Below are 17,680 nucleotides of genomic sequence, written 5' to 3'. Positions count from 1 at the left end.
TACCGTTAGAAAGAATTACTACGTGAAAAGAGTGAACAAGTAAGGTAGTCCTACTCTTGTCTTGAATAATGTTACCCACTGATCCTGACCTCTAGGAAAGAGAAAAAAGTTCTGTAAGCTGTATAAAGGAGATACTAGTGGTAAAAATGTAACAAACTACTTCGTATCAATAAGAAGAAGAAAGAAAGAAGACAAATATATTGCTAATAATATTAGAAAAATAAGAGTGAATTAATGAGTTCATAATTCTCGGTTACTTACTGACAGACATAAACTGAGGGCATGATTTCCTGAATTTTCATCTGAGAAAGATATTTAGTAGATGAATGAAGAATTGTACGCAAAATGTTCATTGCGTTCATTTATACGCTATTTAGATAGAATTAGAGACTCTCTTATAAATAGAAAGTTTAGTAATTCACTTGTAAAGTCATAACCAAGGTGAAGCAAAATTTTAAGTAGAAGAATACAGAAAGAGTACATTGGCAGAATTAGAATACCTGATGACCTTTGTGTAGCGCATCAAAAGTAAGGTTTCAGATTTGAGTTAAATTTGAACAGAATTCTTGCGATATTTTTTACATTTATTTTAGATCGCAAAATTGACGTGAAGTCGAGTTTTCCTCTAAAAATTTGTTTGCATTATAATATTCTTCTTTACATTATCCCATTTCAGTTTTTCTTTCAACGACTTTTTTGTTATAAGAACAAAACATTAACATCGTGAAGCACGATATATTATAATTATATTGGTCTTACCACGCCAGGAATACTTTCTTGTTGTTCACACTTAAACAAAATACTTTATCATATTGTCTTTTACATAACTAGAAAGGGACGGTACTCAGTGCTATTGCACCACCAAGAAGTTGGCATTTAGCAAACCATCATAGGCTCGGCGTGAGAGTTTCCCTGTCATTTGCCTACACACCGTACAGAATGGGATGTAAGATTTCAATGAATGCTATGTTATAATATATTCATTATGCCTCTTGTATATTTGTTATGCTTCTCTCCATTTCAGAAATCACTCAAAGTAATATATTTAATATGATATCCTAGTAGTAAACATCACTATAAGGTTCATATTTTAATTATCGAACAGAAACCTTTTCTAAAAGTTAATATTTTAAGATGCATTCATTTATTTTATTACATTCAAAAGACGTTACATATTTTTCAAACTCTTAACCAAGATAACCAATTCCACGGAGACCTTGTGCACCATATCCCCAGGCTCCGTATCCACCACGTCCATAAGCTCCAAGACCGTATCCACCAAGGCCGTATCCTCCAAGACCATATCCGCCACTAATTCCGTAACCACCAAGACCGTATCCGGCACCAAGTCCGTAGCCACCATAAGCGCCGACTACAGGAATAGTAGCGAGTGAGATACGGTTGTTATTCTGGCTGCTGACTCCACTGCTGAGGAGGACGGCTGAAGAAAATGATAATGATATGAATGAATTAAAGAACAGGTAAAGTATAGTATTTTTAGCGTTAATCTTGTTTAGCAACATAAGTTAAGCTGAGCACATACTTCAATCTTCAAAGTTCAGTATCAGTTGTATTTATTTTAGATATTTCACTAATATATAAATGAAGCATACTTTGTTCTTTTGTGCTAGTACTGCTTAGAATATGCTGACTCAACGCTATTTTAAAATAAATTATATACGTATCTTTGAAATTGTCTAGAGAAGGTTTCGCTCCAACTGTCAGTATGCTATATTTAAATATATTCCTAATGTTCTAACGAGTGCAAAATACAGAATGAGAACAGAATCTACTACTATGTTATACTTTAAAATTGTGTTGCTTTACTTATCTTATTTTAATTCTTTGAGTTGCTAGGCTCGGCATATAGTTGTAGTTTTTTTTCTTTTTCTGTCATGATCTAGTGTCATTAGCTGACTTAGAATTGTAACACAAATTAACTATTTTGATCCTCTTTCCCAGTTTGTTTTTAAATATTAGGCCTACATGTTTTCTTATTCATATTAAAATCATAAAAATGGTAAATGAAACAAAATACAAGAATTTTACAAAAGACAATAAGAAAATATGTTTATTACTTTAATTATTTTTATTATTATTATTCAACTCATGATTTATTTCTTGTTGATCATTAAATGGTTATCCAACATGCTTTTATAAGAGGATTGTGCCTTTGGAACTAGCCTAGTGGTAAAGTCTGAACTGAGTACAAGTGGTAGCAGAGGGGTTTTAAATAAGCAGTAGTGAAAAGCAAACGATTAAGCTAATATAACGGAGTGTGAACTATTGTAAGTTGATAGTAATTTTAGGGGTGCTAAATGTCTAGTACTATATATATATATATATCAATAGTATACTGTATAGCTAACACATTATTAAATAGTTAATACATACCATAAGAAGTTCCGAAGAACAAGGCGAGGCAAAAAAGGAGAGTAGAAGACATCTGTGAATAAGGAAATATATACTTTCTTTAAATCTTCTTTAATACTGTACCTTTTATTATTAAAATTAGACAGAGGATGGAAGAGTAAAAATTCGCTTTCAGCAATTCATGCATACAAATTTTTAAACTTTCTGATAACTTATAAGATTAACATCGAAATAGAAAAATAATTAAACTGATAACTACACTTTTGCAATATTTCACCGCTGATAAAAGAAGCCTAGTGTATACTTGTGATTCGTGACTGGTATAAGTTAATACAGCTTTCATTAGGAATTAGGATAGGGCGTTAATAAATTTAAATTTGCTACGTATCATCCGAGTAGCAAATGTGAACGTTAATAAAACTTTTAGTTCCTACTTTGATTAAAATGATTTCTGAAAATGATAATTTTAAGAAAGAAACGTGTCTCAAAAATTTGTGAGTTATTATATTAAGAAGCTAAAGTAATTTTATTACTATTATTAATATTATTATTATTATTATTATTATTATTATTATTAGTAGTAGTAGTAGTAGTAGTAGTCGAATAAGAAGAAGAAGAAGAAGTAGAAGTAGTAGTATTAGTAGTTAATTAAAATTGGATAAAGTTTTGAAAATCAATTCGGAACATACAGAAAGGTACACAACAAACAACTGAGTCGAATAGAAGATACTTCGCCTCACTCTACTCAATTATGGTATCTCTAATATGGTTTAAAGTACGCTACAATATACGAGAGTAATAAGTACAAAGACAAAGACAAAGATATAAAAGATCTACAAAATAACAATGCAATCACCCAAGCTCTTAAATGTAAAAATAATAGTGGAGTGTTAAATAAACTCTTGATATCCAAACTGAGAAACAACATAAGTCAAACTATTTTCACGTGTAAGTCATTAGAATATGTTTACTAGGTAGCAAAAGTTCATGATCTTAAATTAGAGATAGGCAACCTATAAAATGCTGTAGAAAACATGGTCAAATGACCAAAACGTTTTGAAAAATAACTTAAAGATTTGAAAATGAAGAAATATGTAATTGTAGCTCAAAAAAGTCAACAAACGTACCTAATGATGCACATCATGTTTCCGATACCACAAATAAAGAAGAGGAAGCATCTTTAGTTAAAATATTTAAATGTTATTTTAAATGGAAATAACAAAACAAAATAAAATATGAATAAACAAATTAATGGTTAACACAAGCACAACAAATTAATCAGCGCAAAATGCACTTATTTCCCGCATGTTGTTCTATTATGTAACACGGCGTGTTTCCGTGACTTTGCAGAGATATACAAAATGCTGCTGCAAATAAATAGTGTAATTATTGTTTCAAATCAATGATTTCTATATGAAATATTCGGAAGAAAAATCATAAAACAAATTTGAGTGGTAGAGTAAATTCATTTACACGCTATTTTGTTTACGGCAAAATAAAGACCATACTATAAATAACATATTTAAAGGCAAAAACGAGTTATTTATAAAATATGAAAATTCATAAACCGCTGCCCCGTAATGATTACATATACAGGGCATTACCATTTTGTTAAAATTTAATTTTCCTTGAATATAGATTCTGTTGTTCGAACTACACTGTAAAATGAAAACATATTGCACTCTTTATATACCATATTCGAAGGAAATTACAAATGATATAGGAAATATTTTCTCTGCTGCAACATTTCATCTTATAGTATTGCAAATAGATGTTATTTTGAAGCGACTGGTTTCCTTTAATTTATTATTTAAATTACTTCCTTCTACATTTTTTGAATGACATGATTAGAAATTTTGTCTACAATGTTATAATTTTATTATTGTGAAATGAAATTATTTTAAACGTTAGAAACTATTGATATTAAATGAAATCAATCAGAGAGCAATTAGTAACTTCCTTCGAAAAACATGGTTACAATAGCTTTCTTTCCGTTCATTACTGAATAAAACTGCCAGGATTATTTCATATTCTGTTACAGTCTAAGACAGTCTCACCTGAACAACAACAGAAATGAACGCATTTACCGTAAGTATTATGAAGTTATTGCATGCTAGCATTATATAATTTTATTATTTGAAAATCATCATAAACTCAAATGAACATAATATAGACTTGTTTACGAATTGATGTGTCTATTAGTATCATAAGGTACTATATATATATATATATATATATATATATATCATTGTCTCATAATCTCAACAAATAATTTATATTTGTAATATAAATATATACTGAGTAATTTATATCGTGAGTTTAATCGTCTGGCCGAAATAGGGAAAGTCGCGAGATATTACATTTTGTGTAATGAAAATATGCCACATCCACTTGTTGAAATGTAGAGTTTAAACAATGAGACGTGATACAGAAAACTAGTTCTGAGGGCATTAATCTTCAAAAAATTTTTCATCTGGTCAGCCGTTCTAAAATGATGCGAGAAAAGAGCCTAGAGCTTCGAATTCTATCTAGAAAAAAGAAACAGAAGAATAAAAAATAAAACTCCCTTCCCCCAAAGTATACATTTTCAGAAACACTAAACCACGTGTCTATTTACCTTTAGTGAGAAGATTATACACTGAGTTTTGTGGTCTTCTCTTAATAGTATATCTAATTTCTCACATCGAGATTGACTCCAAGCTCAGTACCTGGTCCATGATAACTCCATTCCAAATAGTTCGGATTTTAAATAGTTCGATAGTATTCCCGTAGGTCGCTGTTACAAATCATCAGTTTCACATCTGGACGCAGATACCTATCAATTTAATGGAAACACACCTGAGTTTAAAACATGTCACATATTTTGGTTGGCAACGTTTAGGCGCCGTTGACAGCACAATTTTACACAATAGTGGTGTGGGGAAAGCTTCCTACTATGTGAGAAGCAGTGGAACAGAAAAGTGCAGTGTCTGGAAGGGATAAAATGGGTAGCCTCTCTGAGTTCTGTAGTTGGCAAATTGCTACTTTTTGTGGTTCAAGTGTGGCGAAAGTGACAATTGCATTGATTGTATTGCGAGGGATACTATCCAAGGTAATAACACCTTTAACATTCACGTCAAAACAACATCAGAGAAGAGTAATAGTGGTCGTAAGAAAATTCTCATTTGCAATTCCCGCCGTCTTTGTCACTCTGAACCTGGCGTGCGACTGCGCTACTAGTGACAGAGAGATTGAGCAGCATCTCTTATACTGAAAATGAACACATGGGATCAGGTGGCATCGATTCAACTCCTAACAAAGAGTCATAACGCTTTGACAGAACGTCATGGTGCCAGTTGCATATAATATCATCACACGTTTCATCAGAGCTCTTTGTAAGGGTAAAGATGATCCAATGCTATACTAATGTTATAGTAAAGCTTTTTTAAGTGTTTTCAATCTAATCTAATATAAATAAAATAAAGAGTTTGTTTGTGTGTTTGTCTGTTTGTCTGTGTGCGGCCTGGGGATCAACCGAGTGGACCGAGAGTTACCAAATTTTGGTCAGGGTACCTTGGCCCAGGCCCCAGATCTAGAAGAAGCCCTTTTTTTCAAATTTCGAACCAGGGTGATCTCAAGGGGGGCGTTTGCCTGAACCAGCTTGGGAGCCACACAAATTGACTCAGAGTTACAAAATTTTAGTCACGAATACCTTGGTTCAGGCTCCAGACCAAAGTTAAACGTTTTTGTCAATTTTCGAACCAGGAAGGTCTCAGAGGGACGTTTACCGGAACATGTAAAAGTAGTAGAAAATGACCAATATTTGTGTCGAATTCGTAGTTTTCGAGGTGGCTGAAATTAATGGTTAAACTCCAATCGCATTAACTTCCAAAATCACGCTATTCGGCTCCAGTCGGGGGTCAACAGTCTGGGGGTGGGGGTGAGATACTGAGACATATAAAAGTAGACCAAAATGGCCGATATTAGTGTCAAATCCATGGTTTTCGCGGTCGCTGAAAGCAATTGTGACACTTCCATTAGCAATGACTTGCAGATTTAGTTACAATTGTATGCTGGCCTGGAGTCACCGGTCACCTGCTATTCAACTAGCAAATTAATATATATCTGCATATTAAAGTTTATATTCTTATGTAAGTTAAAAATAAATAAAATAGAAAACGCTTAAAAGTTTGTGAAGAACTGTAAACTGGAAAAAAAAATATCTATGATGCAGTGCTTTTGGTTGTTTCAGTCTCAGTAAGCGTATCTCATTGCTGCTACATTCAATTTGAAAATTAGAATATGCAACTCTTCAACATTGAATGTAAATACCTGAAATACACATATAATGCCCTTCATGTAAAATATTACGATATACGCAACAGTATCAGAACTAAATTAAATAACAGTATCATGTTTTACTGCTAACATGTTATTAGTTTCATTCACAAACTTTAAATAAAGTGTTCAGTTTTCACCAATACAATTTACAAGAAATTTTCTAGCTTATCGAAGAGTTTAATTCATCCTCCTTCTTCCGTTATTTAATTCTAAATGTCAAGGCTAAAGGTTGTGTATTCATGGTTCAGAAGTACCTATTTCGATTCCTAATATTGAACTGATAGACACTCATCAAGAACGAGCACGTAAAGTATGTGATAAAGAGCACAAAATATGTTGAACTTTATACGACTTTCTAGTACTCTCCTTCTAGCAGCACGCTCTTTCTAAAAACATATTTGAACAAGAACGTAACTTAAAGATTTTTTTTATATATATATTCATGCCATGATTATTTCATCCATGAAACTGCTACCATAGTATGCTGAAAAATAATACCATGTACTTGTTTTGTGTAAAATTGTTAGAAAATTGAAAACGCATTTACAGCATTAGGACCTTAGTTTACAGATTACAAACAGGTTACGTAGTATTTCGCCCAAGTAGCGTTTCGTCTCAAAGCAAAATCTATAGCATTTCGTCCCAGTGCAGTAGTGTTTCGTCCCAATGCAAATCCATGGCAGTTCGTCTCGAGCTATTTTTATTGATAAGGAACAGGAAAATGAATAGAGTATCTTTCCAGCGACACACAGGTGATGACTAACACATCAATCAAGCAGTAGTTCGTGAAACATTGTGATTATTATTTTTTTTTTAATTAGCTATGTTCAGCCTTAAATGACACACTTGAAAAGTCTTAAATTTTCATAAAACAATCCTTATTTGTCTAGTAATAAGTGAATAGAGTTCGGTTACTGAGCACTTATTAACTTTTAACTTACGGTCCTTTTATGTATCTAAATTCGGATTATGATTACGTAATATTTGAACTACCCCCAAACTAGTGTAGTGATATTTTTATGTTTGACGATGAATTTAAAGACCTCCAACAGACAGGATTTGAAATAATGACCAAGATTTCTCACTTTGAGGCTTTGAAAATTATATTGCATACAGTGGCCTTCAGCTCAGAGGGTGCAGACGAAGTGTAAGTTTTTAAGACTGAAATGAAATTGAATCTTTGAGTTCTACGTCGCACGGTTATGCCGGTTAGGCTAACAGAGACGGTAATTATGAGAAATGAATGAAATGGTGGAATGAATAAAGTGGGAGGAAACGGGAGAACCCCGAAAAAATCACGCACACGGTGTTCGTCCACCACAAAGCTCACTTGGCAGGAGCAGGGTTTGAGCCCATGACCCCATGCAACAGAAGTGAACGCTCTACCACTGAGCCACCGCGGCCCCTGTTTTTAAGATTGAGTGTTGTAATTCCGTGAATTCTTTAGTTTAAAAAATATAAAAAAAATAACGCATGAATAAAAATAACGCATTGCTGGCACGTTCTGCTAAGAATGGACATCATCACACTGTAAACATAATCAGTGTATATCTGCGAGAGAGTGTGTGTAACTACTGGAGGAAACGCTACTCGATAAAGTAGTAATGTGCAGTGGGAATATTCCCGGTGTGAAGGAAAATAAAAAATGGGAATATTTACGGGTTTCTTCTCTGGCGTATAAATTCCAGGGAAGGAAGTTATTTCCAATTCTTTACTTTATTTTCTAAATTATAAGAACCATATTACTAATTACTTTATTTTCATTTATTATGAATTACTTCTAGGTTTTAAATAATATGGAGGTTATAAAAATTGAAATTTATTGACCGTACTTTAAATAACTGATTAATAATATGATTTTTAAAATTTAAATTTTCATTTGCACTAGAAAGTAGCAAAGTACTAATTCATAAATGATGAAAAGGAAAAGGCTTAATTCGAGAAATTCTGTAGAGATGGAGGCACGGTTGCCAACCAAACGATAATTTATCATGATACACGATAATTGAAGCATTAATAGAATATACGATAATGCCTTTGTGATAATAGGTGAATATACAATAATTTCAGAACACTATTTTTCTTTTTTCTTTTCTCTTCTTTTCTTTCCCTTTTTCTTTTTTTTTTTTTTTTTTTTTTGCAACTTTTGAATCTGTAAGTAAATTGAAAGATTGCATTACAGAATTATAAGACACACAGACTGATGTTTTTAAGGTGAAAATAAGATGAAAATACTGCAGAAAAATCTAAAATAACATATTTCTATTGCAAGGTGCAGCAGTTCCTTAAAGTTTGTTGCTGTGAAATAATAATAATAAAAAAAACAATATAATTTTAGTAATACTGTTTTGTAAAGTTTACTTTTGCTAACACCTGAAATAGCATTATCAAAAAGTACTGCAAGGTCACCAAGATTTGTTCCACAAATGATAGCTGTAAAGAGAGTTACCATGAAAAACAATCATGATATATCATACAAGTGATAAAATATATCGGCGCAGAGCACCAACTTACGCGGAAGATCTGCGATCTAAGGATGCGGACGAATTTTTGACTTTTATCAAAAATGATAAAGACTTCCATGGAAATTGGGAATTTTTAGAATTGGGATATGTTGTATTAGATATGTTAGCTTTTCCATGAATCCACAGTTAAGAAACCAATTGCAGTCTAGTACAGTTAGTGATATAATGCTCGCTGCCCAGTGCATACAGAACTATGTTGAATTTGAACACAGTGAATTAATGACCGGTTCAATGAATAAGTCAAACATATATGGTGGTACAAATAAAGATAAGAAAGATGAAAAGGATAGCGCCACTCTGACTGCACACGGAGGAGAATGTCTCCTGAAATTTGGTCACAGGATTGTTGGATGCGTTCTTCCAGGTGTCTCCAATCACGGATTGTCTCAGCATACACTATCTGCTTGACATGTCCCCATAGATAAAAATCAAGGTGCGTTAAGTCAGTGGATCTGGGCGGCCACTCCACGGGACCACGGCGACCATCAACTTCCCTGGCAGTTGTTCATCCAACCATTCACGGACACAAAGTACATAGTGTGGAGGGGCTCCATCGTGCTGAAAATGAGATGGAAAAATGCCGTCAGCGTTGAGTGTGGCAGAGAACACAAGGTCCTGCAGCAGCATCAGATACTGTGGTGCAGTTAAGGTGTTGTAAATAAAAAATGGCTCAATGATGTTGGTTTCCAATATGCAACACAACACTATCACCTTCGCTGGACTATGTTCTCGACTCGGGTCAACCCAGTTCGGATTTGCTTCAGAACAGTATCGACAATTATGTCGATTAACCTCCCCTTTCAAAATGAAATACTCCTCGTCGCTGAGCAGTGTGCCCTTGGCAAACGCAGGATCCAGTTCATGTTGTTCAGTAGCCCACATGCAAAACTATAACCGGCGATCAGGGTCATCCTCGCTTAGTTTATGTTGCATGTGCAGCTTGTAAGGATGCCACTGATTGGCGTGCAATATCCGGACAACGGAGGATCGGCTTATTGCACATGCTAGGGACACACGACGGGTACTTCGTTTAGGACTTTTCACAAACGACGCAACAACAGCCCTTGCAGTTTCCTCACTGGTGGTAGTCTTTGGTCGCCCACTACGTGCCCTATCTTGAACAGAGGAATTTGGTGATCACGTGAGCCACCGTGCTGTGCGATACCGTTTCTCTGTCTGGGAGCCATCTGTTGTAGTCAGCTGCTATTGTTCGGTAGCTGCGTTCCCCTGAAATAAGGATGATCTTGATCTTCTGTTTACGTGTCAGACCCATTTTAGATCACCTGGAACAAAGAAAGAACTGGGTCAATACCAAGGTAATTTCTCACATTTGAACTTTAATAACTTCTACACTGTACAAGATAGAAACAAACATATTACACCACTAAATTCCTGAGCTCAAGCTCGTGTTATTTTATGTGTTATGCATCCCCTTACCATTTAAAAAAAATAGACTTGAATACAAAATGGCGAATTTCAAGATGGCAGCCATGAATGACATACACTCCAAACGTTGCGGCCTCTCATCAAATCTCTGTTCCCATCTTTACTTTTTTACTTTTCCCGTCGATTTTTAAATTTATGCAGGTATCCAAGGACTTTTGACTCACCCTGTATTTATTGCTATTATTAATAGTATTATATACATTTTTGTTTCTAAAATTATCACGTTCAAAACGAATACGCGCGTATACCATACTTATCTGTAATATACGATAATTTTAAATACACAAATCGATAATTTTGTTCTTCAAAGCTGGAACAGTGGATAGAGGTGAAATACCACCAATACACCCCGAACCACCATTAGTAATAGATGTCAGTCTGTCTGGTGACTCTGGTTCGAATTTCGCTCCCTGAGAGTCAGATATTGAATAAGAAAATCTCTAATCGTAAATAAACATAATTTTAAAATGTAATGTTTACATACCAAACTTAGGGTTGCTTCTCTGGATTTTTCATTAGTATCGTTGTTCCCGGTTCTGTGTTTATTAGGACTTGTTTGCTTCGTTTTACGGTGTATTCATGTGCCAACCTTTGGTGGCGAGTTTTTGAAATATTGGTATATTGTTTTAAAAGGTGAATTGGTATACCTTTTGGTATATTGTTCGAAATAGCATTTTTTAAATCAGTGATTTAATAGTGCACAGAAAGAACAGAGTAACAAAGCACAGTGTACCTCAAATCAACATTTTGTATATGTGACATTCTATACACTGGCACAACCTTAGGAAATTTTCATGTTTTCTGGCAGTTACCAACCTAATATGTTTATAAAGTTTGAAAATTTTTTGATTATAATATTAGTAATAGTATCAAGTTTAGAAAACCCACTTACGTATAAATTTAAACAATTTCAGCGGTGTAAAGGTATGTGGACTTTCTACACCAAGTGTTTTTCCTAGTACATATTTACTTAATAAAACATATAGTAAGTAGACATACGTTTATGCGTAGTAATAAATAGAATAAAATAATAATAAAAAACATAATACCGTTCAGAATATACATTTTAAAGAATCCTCTGGAGACAACAGTAATACGTATACTGTATAAAAAAAAGAAACAAATTTTATTTTGAAATCCTAATATAGTAATAGAGTGCAATTTTCATTATGTTTGCACATAACTTCCCAGAATATTCCCATTTTGAGGAATCTTCCCGGGACTATTCCCAAAAATATTTTCCCGGGAATTAACCGTTCACTACGATCAAATGGCGGGCTGAAACCTGAGCTTCCTGTTCGTGGAATTCGGACAAAATGCTACGACACGTGGTGGAACTTGGACGAATCGACACGACACGTACAAACAGTATAGCTTTACAAAATCTTCTAAGTGATTACCATGCCTTCTCAAGATAACATCAGTTTCATAATACCGTAATTATAAAGTTACTCATCATCGCTACGAAACGTAGCCAAACTTCTGGTTTCACTTCGGTATGAAAATCAAAATGAAATTTCGTTTTGCATAAAGATAAACATCTGATTAATAAACAGATATAGACTGCGTAGAGAATGGTATACAGCAGTGAAAGAAAAACGCTTGATCTCAGTTGTCATCTCTCTTACTCGGGCTAGAAGATCGAGACTAAATTTGCATACGAAGCAGACACTGTGGTACAGTAGTAAAGCGCTTATCAAAGATGCGTGGGGTCCCTGGTTCGATCCCCAGTCAAGTGAATATGCTGCGAACAACATCGTGTATGTGGTCTTCTGTTCCCTCCCACATTTCCTTCCACCAATTCTTCTGTTATCATTCACTTGCTGTAATTATTGTCTCCCTTAATCTAAATGTTATAATCGTGTGACGATTAACTGAAATATTTTATTTCATTTTTTCATTTCAATTTGTGGACAAAATAACCATTTTCGTGATTTTCATTATAATTCAGTTTAAAAGATCTTATCAGAATTGCTTCAGTATTTTCAGGCTCGATTTATAATTAAACTAGATAATCAGAATTAATTTACCTGCTAGTACCAAAGCTTTAAACTATTTGTTGAAAGAGTTTTTCTCGGAATTCTTTATGTATGGTCATTTTTTCCTGTGATATACTGTTGATACATAAAAGTTGCATTACTATAAAAATGATGTTAAAAACCCCATAACTTTCACATTTATGATACACAAGCAAAGTTCAAAAGTGCTTATCTTTTTCTGTTTTATGTGTGTAATGCATTTCCCTGCACTCTCTATGCAGAAACTATTCATAGCTCTACTCTTATTAATGCACTCGTTTCAATGGTACACCACATTTTATTTTAGTTCATTAAACATTTCTTTGGAATGTAACAGTGCGTAGTCCTGTTTTTCAACCAATGTTTTGATCGCTCTAGTGGTATTTCACGTACGTGGACAGATATCTTAACCTTTAACTGTAAGCCTGGCTACACCGTTCCTCACCTAAACAACGGTCATTTGTTGACGCATGTTGATGGTGTAGATATCCTATCGTGTGACAAAAGCATCTACACGTTAGTTTAGTCCCACGACATATTATTGTTGCGTGATGTTTCTTAGTATGCGGTAACTCTTGGAAACCAATGATGATCAGTTTGGCACCTCCAACATATCAAATAAAAAGTGTCATTAGTGCTATTGAATGGTGTTTTTTTTGTTTTTTTTTTCTTCCTAGAAAACATGAAAGGGTAGTTACTTTCTAGTATAGCTTAGAAATTACCTGTAAACAATTTGAACAATATTTCAACTCATAAATACTCACCTATTAATTCTAATTTATAATCACGTCAGTTAGAAAAGTTGTTTATAGGAATGTGAAAATCATGCGTAGAAAATACTACTGTATTAACTATGCAGTGTTCATGCTTAGTCCTGGTTGCGAACGAAGATGAATTTTAAAATATTACTAAATTTATTGGTGATTAAGTTCTCTTGCACATACAAGTTGGATATTTTGCCTTGTTTCAATTTTCACTCAGAATATAATTTTTCTACTTTTCAAGGTTATCTTTGCTCTCATTGCTCTTGCATCTTCTGCTTACGCAGTTGGTGTCATTGGCGGAATTGGTGGAGGACTTGATTATTACGTAAGTAAAATAACAATTTACAATTAAAATATGTGTTAGAAATTAAAAGTATACTGTTGTTATAGATTGTTGTACGTTGACCATTTTTAACTTTCAAACTATATTTACAACAAATTTATAGTTCATTTGAAGTCAATTAAATCGGTAGGATTCGTTTTTATTAACATTGTTTCTTCCCCGTACATTGAAACATATTTAGATATTTGATTTTACATATTTATGTGAATAAGAGATATGAAGTTTTATTTATTTAAGAAAAGAGTTAGTGCTTCATAGAGTTTTACGTTTGTTAATTGTTTGTAATTTGCGTCCCATTCAGCTCAAAAGTTACGTGAGACATGAACCTGCAGCTAAACACTGCATATCCATATGAGCTCCTGACTATAATCAAACGCATGTACTCCGTGAAAATACACGTGTGATGATAATGTGATTTGACTGAGTTTTTTCCAACGTTAATTAGAATTTTTCCTCTTATAAATGATAGAAAATCTGTTGATAACTCATACTTGAATAAGAAAACCACTTGCATTGCCTTCACGTCAGAACATTAGTTTGAGATACAAGGGACGTAAAATAGTTTTCTTTCGAATTAAATACCAAGCTATATTATCGTTTCTACACATTTCGAGCTATATATAAAATAGAATGTGATTTTGAACCATTAGTGAAGCTATTCATAGAGTGGATGAATTGTAGTTGGACAGCCTCAACTTCTTTTGATAGCTTAAGGTTGAAGCTAGTTAATGTTCAAAATTGTAATTCCTAGAATTAGACATAAAGTACTACACCGTCAAAATGAACAAGCTTTCCATAAAACTGCGTTGCGTTTTACAATTTTATTTCGACAGGGATGCTAATGTAGCGCAGAAAAAGGTTGAAATATTTTTGAAGAGGTTGATCACAAGTCACAAAAAGAGGTTAATCTGCAATAGTAATGGTCAAAAAGCATCGTGGTCGAAGTAAGTAGAATCTCCACAATGTGGTGGAAGCGTAAACTATGATGTGCAGGAAGATTATGCTGCGATTTCTGTGGGATTGAAAGCAAATCGTACATCACGTGCATCAAGATCTGTACTGTTGGCAATAAGAGCGAATACACATAGCTACTGAGGAGAGGATCGAAATTAATCAACACAAAGTGTGTCGTGTACACCACCGAAAACATTAAGATCATGTCCATTTTTGACGACTCCTTAGGAGTTGGAACAATTTGACTCAGAGGTTTTAAGACATCCGCAATATAGCACGGACCTGGAAACTTAGAGTACTAGTTGTATTGGTGAATATTCTCTCGGAATTTCGTAGCATTGCTAGTAGGGTACGTATATACCGACAATAAATGCAGCCTATTTGTAATTTGGAAGTATTTTTAATATGATATTTCAAGGTATGAGGAACTTATTAGGGAAATAAGTTGAACTTTTGGACAACTACTTTCAAGATATGGTTGCAAGACCACAGAAATTAGTACTAACATCTTTTCGTTAGAGCACTACGAAGTTTCGTAGTCGAGAATCCCGATCTATTATATATTTTGCAATCAATGTTCCGCTCAGAGGCGAGTTTTCTCCAGAAGGTATTCTGTTTTAAAGAAAAATAACCAGTACTCACCTGTACCCTCTGTTTAAATAATTTACTTAAATTTAATATTATGAAACTATATGCGTTTCAATACTGCGAAAACTCAAAACGGAAATACACCAACGGATTTAATAAGGAGAACATTATACGAACTAGGGTTAATCCTTTATTTGATTGTTTTCAACCATATCATAAAGTTTTCCTAGCTATATTATTATGATTTTCCATTTAGTGGATGTAATCTAAAATAAGTAAATGCATCTACATTTAGTTTTAAGAACAGTAAATTCAGTAACCCTATTCTTAGAATCCCGAATGCACTACTTTGAAATCTTGTTCTCTATTACTATAAGATTTCCGCATTACTTTGTAATGTTTACTTTTAATCTAAAGTTTAATAAGCATTTTTTTATATGTAATAAGATAATATTTAGGAAATACCATAAAACAATAAAAATAATTTTTACTCTTACCTAATAGAAGTATGTAATAATGTGTGAGAGAGGCATAAATTTAAAATTATCTTAACAAAATTATACAAATTAGATAATAAATAAACTATTTACATTTAAGGCTTACCCACGATATCAGTTTGGTTATGCTGTGAGTGATGCCCTTACTGGAGACAACAAGCAACAGACCGAAGTTCGTGATGGTCCAGTTGTAAAAGGACAATACAGTCTTATTGAACCTGATGGCAGCAGAAGGATTGTTACATATGGAGCCGATGACATCAATGGTTTCAATGCTATTGTGAGGAGAGTCGGTGGCAACCTTCATGCTGGAGTTGGAGGTTATGGATACCTTGGTTAATTATTTTAAACATCGTCATATATGTATTCTAAGAAAATACAAATGAAAATAATGCTTTATATTACTATTATTTTTCATACCCTAAATTTACGAGAATAAAGGTACTTTTAATAAAGTTGAAATAGTTACATAATTTCAATTGATAAGCACTGTAATATTAATGGCCCAAGTAGAAGGTAGGCGTTCATATTGAAAATTTTTAAAACGACGGAGATTTTCTCTATAGCTTTTTCTTATCATATATGTTATCATGCTCATATGCTGATATGATATGCTGAAGAATACATATTATTTTCTTTTTTTAAAAAAATGAGTAGATAAAGCTGTATTATTGTTATTAAAGCGCTGGAAATAATACAACTTCTTGTAAATTGCCATTTATGTATTTCTGTCAATGCCTGAAAATTATTTTTCTTATACCACAAAATTTAAAATTATGTCTTTTCTGATTCTTCATATTTAGCTCCAATACTGTAATTGAATTACCTTTACTAATGCTGAAAATTACTGACATCATTGTGTAAGAATTACTAACAATTAATAAGTTATAGAAGTAACTGGATACCATAGAGACGAAACTTAACCGAACTTTATAGAACCTGTGTCTCGTCTTGACTTACATTCAGCAGTCACGATTTCGTCTTATCTTTAGTTAAAAATTGTCATTCCCGTCCTGGAGTCGCCTCGATCTTTACACATGATTATGTCAGTCTCTTCTCAATTGACAAGAAATTAATTGAACGAAATTAAGAACGCATAAGCTCTATAAACTTACTGCCTGATGACGGCCGAGGTGACTCAGTGAAATAGCGTTCAACTCTAGTGTCGTGGGTTCGATCTCAGCCACAGCCAAGTGAATTTTGTGGTGGATAAATATTTTGTGCGTGGGTTTCCTCGGGGTTGTCCGTTTCCTCCAACTTTCTTCATTCCACGATTTCATTCATTACCCATTATCACCGTATCCTTTAGCCTAACCGGCATAAAATTGGGACGTAAAATTCAAAGATTTCATTTCATTGTTTTACTGCCGGACGTTTCGTATTTTCTCGTTTTTCATTTTATTCTTGACTGAGAAATTATTGATGGCAGTGTCAATTTAGTAACGAAATTGTTAACCCACGTCCTTTCCGTGCACCTGATTGTGGATTCTATCCTAGTTAGGTATATTAATCTTTGGATTAAAATCCCAAAAAGCGATTCGGATTCCATTTTAAAGCTTATATAGTATTCTTTTATTACATTGGAACGTAAAAGGTACATTGAACGGTAATCAATTCCTTCCATTACTGTAACTAATTTCTCTCCTGTTAAATTAGTGTTGTTTTACCCCTTCCAAGCAACACAATAACTTTGGTACAAGCAATATCACATTGAAATTAATTGTAATTTAAAATATTACGATTTCCACTATCACGTTTTAATTTTTGACTGCTATTCCCATAGAAAACCATCCTCTCTACTTTAAAAAATATTGGTAAATTAGTGATAGTACCTTTCCTCAAGTATACGATT

This window comes from Thermobia domestica, chromosome 5 (genome assembly GCF_964235325.1).
Source record: "Thermobia domestica chromosome 5, izTheDome1.hap1.1, whole genome shotgun sequence".
Classification (NCBI taxonomy): Eukaryota; Metazoa; Arthropoda; class Insecta; order Zygentoma; family Lepismatidae; genus Thermobia; species Thermobia domestica.
Note: the sequence above shows the minus strand (reverse complement) of the source record.